The sequence below is a fragment of the Pipistrellus kuhlii genome, unplaced genomic scaffold, assembly GCF_014108245.1.
Source record: "Pipistrellus kuhlii isolate mPipKuh1 unplaced genomic scaffold, mPipKuh1.p scaffold_m20_p_13, whole genome shotgun sequence".
Taxonomy (NCBI): Eukaryota; Metazoa; Chordata; class Mammalia; order Chiroptera; family Vespertilionidae; genus Pipistrellus; species Pipistrellus kuhlii.
This window is the reverse complement of record NW_023425438.1, coordinates 41,944,509-41,951,212: the sequence shown is the minus strand read 5'-3', so window position 1 is coordinate 41,951,212 and position 6,704 is coordinate 41,944,509. Positions and strand designations below refer to the sequence as shown.

At 34.8% G+C, this 6,704-nt stretch overlaps 1 pseudogene; it reads right to left on the bottom strand.

Moving 5' to 3' along the window:
- Positions 1-237: 237 nt before the first annotated feature.
- LOC118717853 lies at positions 238-342 on the bottom strand (annotated as a pseudogene).
- Between the last annotated feature and the right edge of the window lie 6,362 nt (positions 343-6,704).

Genomic DNA, 6,704 nt, shown 5'->3' with positions numbered 1-6,704 from the left:
TTTGTTTTTGTTTTTTTTAATGCTGAAATTGTGTTTGGAAGAGATTTGTTGTTGTTGTTGTTTTAGAACTTTCAGTAGAGAAAAACAAGAAGTCTTTACAGATACAGTAGTATTTTTTCATACTCAATCAGGAAAAAAATTTGAGCTGGATCTTCTTTAAATAGTTGTAAATAGTTATTAGATTTTTATTTATTTATTTATTTATTTATTTATTATTTTTTATTTATTTTTTTTAACACTGTTTAAGTCTATATAATGGCTCATCTCAGAGAGGAGGGCACGGGAATAGGTTAGACTTTGTTGCTATAGCAAGCTCAAATTGTGGTTATTAGATATTTTTATTTTTTAAATATTTTTATTGATTTCAGAGAGAAGGGAGAGGGAGATAGAAACATCAATGATGAAAGAGAATCATTGATCAGCTGCCTCCTACTGACCCCTACTAGGAATCGATCCTGCAACCTGAGTATGTGCCCTGACAGGGAATCAAACTAGTGACCTCTTGGTGCATGGGTAGATCCTCAACCATTGAGCAACACCAGCAAGGATATACAACAATTTTTTAAAGTTAATCAAACCTAAAATATGAACAGAAATGGAATATGCCCATCTTTTAATACCACATAGCTGTCAGTAGCAACTACATCATGTAGAGTGAAAAAGTAGGAAACAGGATGAGACCAATACCACAATACCAATTACTACATTAAAGCATATGTGTACCTAAAATAATGCTAAATAATGTATTTTCATGTATTAAAAATACATGTATAGAAACAAAAAGAGTGAGGCTGTATAAGGAAATGGGTCAGGTTAGAAATGATGTTGTAGATACAGAATACATGAGGAAAAATGACAAAATAGTTATAGTGTGTCATTAAATAAGAATAACGATTAGCATAATTAGACAAATAAAAAACAAATCACAAAAGGTAATTTGAAGAAAGGGGAAATGCCCAATGCAATACTTTATACCTACTTGTTGCCCAATAACTGCTTCATGAAAAATTGAATGAATAAATTAATTTGTGAAATAACACATAAGAAAGAATAAATAATATGTGATTTGTGTGTATGTTTATTACTTGGCTAGAAAATAGATGCAAAAATAGAATGCAACCAAAGAACATTGTTTTTCCATGTAAAATCCAAATAGATGTGTGCTACAATGATTGATAATCATTTTGCACTGGGGTTTAGTTATGATTATTTATGAAACTGAGTGGAAAATGCATAATTGATTCAGATGATACTGTTGTGTTGAAAAAGCACGATAGCAGTTGGAATTCAATTTATTACATGAGTATCTGACAATCTGAGGGGGTCCCTTATGTCTAAGGATAAGAAAAGAAGACCATGATCAATTTTGAAATCTCTCTAAGGCAAACATATTTCATACCTACAATGTTTAGTTCAGCATAATTAACATGAATAATTCAGGACAATTTCCTGATAGTTATATTTGAGAGCTTAGCTGGATTCTAACTGCCCTAGAAATGTAGTCAGAATTTAAATTTCTCATGAAAGAATGGGGAATAGGTAGTTTGATTAAAATATAACATGCATTTCAAATTAACAATACTCAGGGCCTGAACAAAATGACCTTACCAACATTATTCTAAAGAAACAGATTTGCATAACTTTATCGATGACATCACTCTCTCTTCCTAACTCTTGCCCAGAGCTACTTACATATTCAATTTTTCCCTTGATCAATATACTTTCATGGAAAGGAACATAGATTATTTTATAGGTCTTGTTAAATTGAATACCAGCTAAATGAAGAAGTGTAATTTTGACCTAAAAAAAAGTAAAAAAACAAACAAAAAAACACACAAAAAACCCCCCTTCTGCTTTTATAAAAATGAGAATTTGAATAAATTTATTTGTACTGGGTCATGTTTGCCATAGTTACTTCATTATGTAGCAAGACATTCACCTTTGTGAATATCCAAGTTGGTTTTCCCTCCCCGTGAGTACAAAAGGCAATAAGTTATAGGACAGGTTATAAGAGAATGGACTTTAAATATTAAAATAGGATTAAAAATTATTCAAGCTCTTTGAATCAAGTTGAGATCTTTTCAGGTTGAAACAGAATATCTGAATAGAACTTCTTGACTGCTGATAAATGAGAGCAAAACTACAGCTAAGTGGTTTCCTGGGCTTCGGGTATGAGGAGATTTTTTCCATTGGCCTCTTTTATTTTGTTTGGCAGCAGTTCATTGTTGCACTGGCCTCGAGAAATAACTGCTTTGATCTGGTCTTGGGAGCCAGAGAGGCTTCTGGGACATTTTAGATGCAAGAAAAGGGTGAAAAGAAAGGGAGAGGGGTCTGAGGCAAGATACTAGTGGGCAGTGTATTGCCATTGGCCAAAGAAAAGACAATGAGGCTCTCAGTTTAGACCAGTGGCTCTTAAACTTCAGAAGTCCTTATAATCTGACTAAAATTACGCCCATCAAATATGCTTACATTCATCTCTGCTGTTCTGTAGCATGGGGCTGTCCTGTTTTATGGAACTCTTAGAAAGAAGCCAAAGAAATGAAAGAATATTTAAGTCCTCAATGTGTTCAATTGTGTCTTTTCAATTTTTTAGAACTACATTTTATATCTCTTAGATATGAAAGATCATCGGAATTCAAATCTAGCTCTGTCATTTATAAGCTGTGGATCACTGGGCAACTTAAATGTATTTGAGTAAATTACTTAATGTTCTATATATATCACCTATATAATCTTACATATATGTTTTAAATGTGTATGTAATATATGTAATATAAATGTATATGTAATTGGACAATCTTCAATTGTCCAATCATTTCATTTGGATAAAAACATTTTCAGAAATGAAACTACTTCATGGGAATCAATGTATTATTTAGGTTATTTTATTAAAAATTCTAGATTATTCTCTATATTTTTTCTAGCAGTGAATTAGACTAGAGTGTCTTTCTTCCACACCTTTTCCAAATGTTAAGTAATATTATACTTTTAAATCTTGTTAGCACTATAGCAAAAAATATTATTAACTACTGTATTTGCATTTCCCTGATATGTTAGGGATTGTTAGATCATTGTGTGTAAAGTTAGCTATTTCTATTTTTTAAACATTTGCTGTTTAAATTCTTAGTCTTTTCCTCCAGGTGTATTCAACTTTTCTTTAAAATGTGGAGGATTACTTGTATATTAAAAGTATTGCTAATTATTCTCACACATATTAATTTTTTCAGTTTATATTATATTTGTCTTTATAGAGTTTTTTTTAAATGGCTTGTATATATTTTAAAGCTTATATAAAGATACTTATGTTTCTCTTGATGGCATTTGTCTATTCTTATTAATGAAATGTTTTTATTTTAATGTTTATCAATAACTATCCAATCTGTCTATAATAAAGTCTTAAAAAAATTTTTATTTGGAATCATTTTAGATTTATAGAAAAATGCAAAGATAACACAGATTTCTCATTATATCATTATCCAGCTTGCCTTAGTGTAATTATAAAACCAGAAGTATAACTGATAAAATTAAGAAATTAATATCAGTGCAATGGGAACTAAGTTATAGACTATTGAGATTTATTTGGTTTCCTTTTTATAATGTTTGTTTTCTTTTATATGTCTGTCAGTGTCTATATCAAGACTGTTGTTTTCATAATTATTAATTTATAAATAATTTAATGTTTGGGGAGCAAAGCCAATTTATTATTCTTAACCAATTTTGCTTAGTTGTTCTGGAGAACATGTTTATGCTTCCAAATAGGCTTTAAAATTATGAAATAAAATTTAAGAAAATGTATTATTAAAGTCTTTTTTTTCTTAAGATTAATTTTGAGAGAATTAATATCTTTACATTGTTTTTCTTAGTGCATATATTTTGAGTCTCTTGTAACAGCATTCCCCTACTCCCCTTTCTAGGTGCAAAGTAGTCTCTTTGGATTTTCTGCAGCCAGGCCCTTCTCAGTCTAATGTTTTATGGAGAAACGTCCCTAGTTTCTCTCCTTGTAGTTTGGGAATAGCTAACTCCGCTCTTCACCCACCAGAGGCATCTTCAATTCTGCTGCTGTTTCCAGTCATCCATCTTAAAACAATGTAATGGGTTTCAGTACATGTTTCTGATGTTACCTCTGGGCCCTTCTAGATTAAGGATCCTACCTTTTTGTTTATGTTATAAGAAGTCTCAAAATAGATGGTTTCACCACAGGATCCAAACCCAAGAATCTTTAATTTCTATCTTTCTGTACTACTGTTTTCTGCTCTCAGGTCCAAGATGGATGCTGCATATCCAGACAATGTGTTCTCATATCAGGATTCCAAGTGGGAAGGAAGGGAGTATTTAGAGAAAAGGCTCGTGTTTTCCACATTGGTCAGAACTGTGTCACGTGGTCATTCCTAACTGTAAGAGAGATTGGGAAACATGTTCCTGGAATAGGTAATGTAGCCACCATTATTGGCTTAGATAGATCAACCCTAGGTCTGGAAATAATGAGTTCTGTTAACAAGGAACAATAGGGAGCAATTGGTGTTGAATAAATAAACACTGTAGCTGCCAGTTCTCTGGCTGGAAATGACCACAACTGTACAATAGAATGAGTAACTGTCTTATGATAGAGTCCCTATTTCATTTTTCTTTTTGCGCCTAGCTTCATCTCAAGACATATCATTTAGGGGTTCTAATCTAACCTAGGTCCAATTCTTGAAGCTTCAGCATGAACTATCTTCCTTTGCTATCTATAATTTAAGTTCTTGTGAATATCCAAATAGTTATTACTCAACTTTTCCTCTTAAGTCATTGACCAGAATTTGGTCATATGCTCATTCCTAAACCAACAGCTATCAATAAAGGTGGGACTCCCTTTAGACTAGGGTTTCTCAACTTTGACACTATTGCCATTTGGGACCATATGTATATGTACATATATGTGTATATTTATATATGTACTAGGGGCCCAGTGCAGGAAGATTCCTGCATGTGGGAGTGGGTCCCTCAGCCCGACTTATACCCTCTCCAATCTGGGAGCCCTCAGTGGAGCCCTTTCCAATCCAGGAATGTCTGTCTGTCTTTGCAATCATATGAGTGAATTGTCTGAGACCACAACCCAGTTTGGTTTGTTGCTCACAGAATAATAGAGGATTTTTTTTTTACTTTGCTTCATTGGTTGAGATTTCTTGGAAGTTTTAGGATATCTTCCCTTTAATTTTTTTTCTAGACCCTCTGATTTTACTTATGCCTCTCACCTTTGCTTTCCCTCCATCCCCCACCACAGCAGTAACTTGCTCCAGGCTCACTTTGCTCTAGTGTCTAGGACAGTGGTCGGCAAACTGCGGCTCGTGAGCCACATGCGGCTCTGTTGATTAATGAGTTTGCTGACCACTGGGATAGGGGCTTAATTATAAGGAACAACAACAGTCTGTAATTATTGGAATCCAGAGGCTAGGTCAGTGGTCAGCAAACTCATTTGTCAACAGAGTGGCAAACTGCAGCTCACAAGCCACATGTGGCTCATGAGCCAGAGCCTCAGTTTGCCAACCACTGGTCTAGGAGATCTGTCTACCACCAGAACTACAATTCCCAGCATTCCTGGTACTCCCTGTGCTCTGGGTTCTCCCTCCTGCTCTGTCTCCATCCTATGGCCTCAAGCTCTGCCAAGTCCTTTAAACCACCATCTCTCCTTCTCTGTTCTCTGTCTGCTGGCTTTGGGAGCCAAGTTCCCCAAGCTCTCTGCCTGGCACCTGTGTGTGCAAATTAACCCTCCATCTTTGTCAGGTTAATTTGAATATCCACTCCTGATTGGCTGGTGAGTGTAGAGGAGGTACAGGTCAATTTACATGCTTCTCTTTTATTATATAGGATTTGGGTTTTAGTAAATATATATATTATTGTGGAAATGCCTTACTCATGCTAGAAAGTTTAGCAGCACCTCTGGGTGTTACCCACGAATACCATGCCCCCTCCAGAATGTGAAAATCCAAAATGTCTCTTGACATTGCTAAATGTCCCTGAAGGTAAACTATCCCTAGTTGAGAACTCAGTTTTAGACTAATAAAGCTCACTGTTAAAGATAAAGATAAGCTGACCTTCCCAGCAATCTGAGAGAGAGGGGTCTACTCTATTCAAAACAAGATTAAAGGAAAAGTGAGTAATGACATGTGGGTAATCTACAGGTAAATTACATGTTTAAATCATGTTTAAATTGCATGTTTAATACTGCTGAGGATCAATCCAGGATAATTTTGACACTGCCCAGTTAGGCTGCTATCCACCATCTTACTGTGATTGCAGGGAAATGTCTATAATGCACAAGACCTGGATAGAAAGAAGGAAGCCTCACTCCTATGATAGACCTCATTTCTGCCATTGACCATGAACTACAGCCTCTAATTTCTACTGAATGAGAAATGATGCAATTCTCAGTTCCCTACATTACCAATCATTGTTAGCATCTGAAACTTGTCAGCAGTTGCAAGATTTCAGAACATTTTAGGCAAGTTAAAGCACATTGGGATAAACCTGATATCTACTTAATAAATTGGATCAATTCGTAGCACTTAAACTGACCGGTCCTTTTGTGCATCTACCTGAAGGGGAGTACTCAGTAGTAGGATCTATCTTGCATCCATTCTGAATCTTTTGCTATGACCCTCATTTTTGTGTAAGGGAGTCCCACACTTCCCAGTAACCTATGGACAAGACAGAGGTCCTCTATA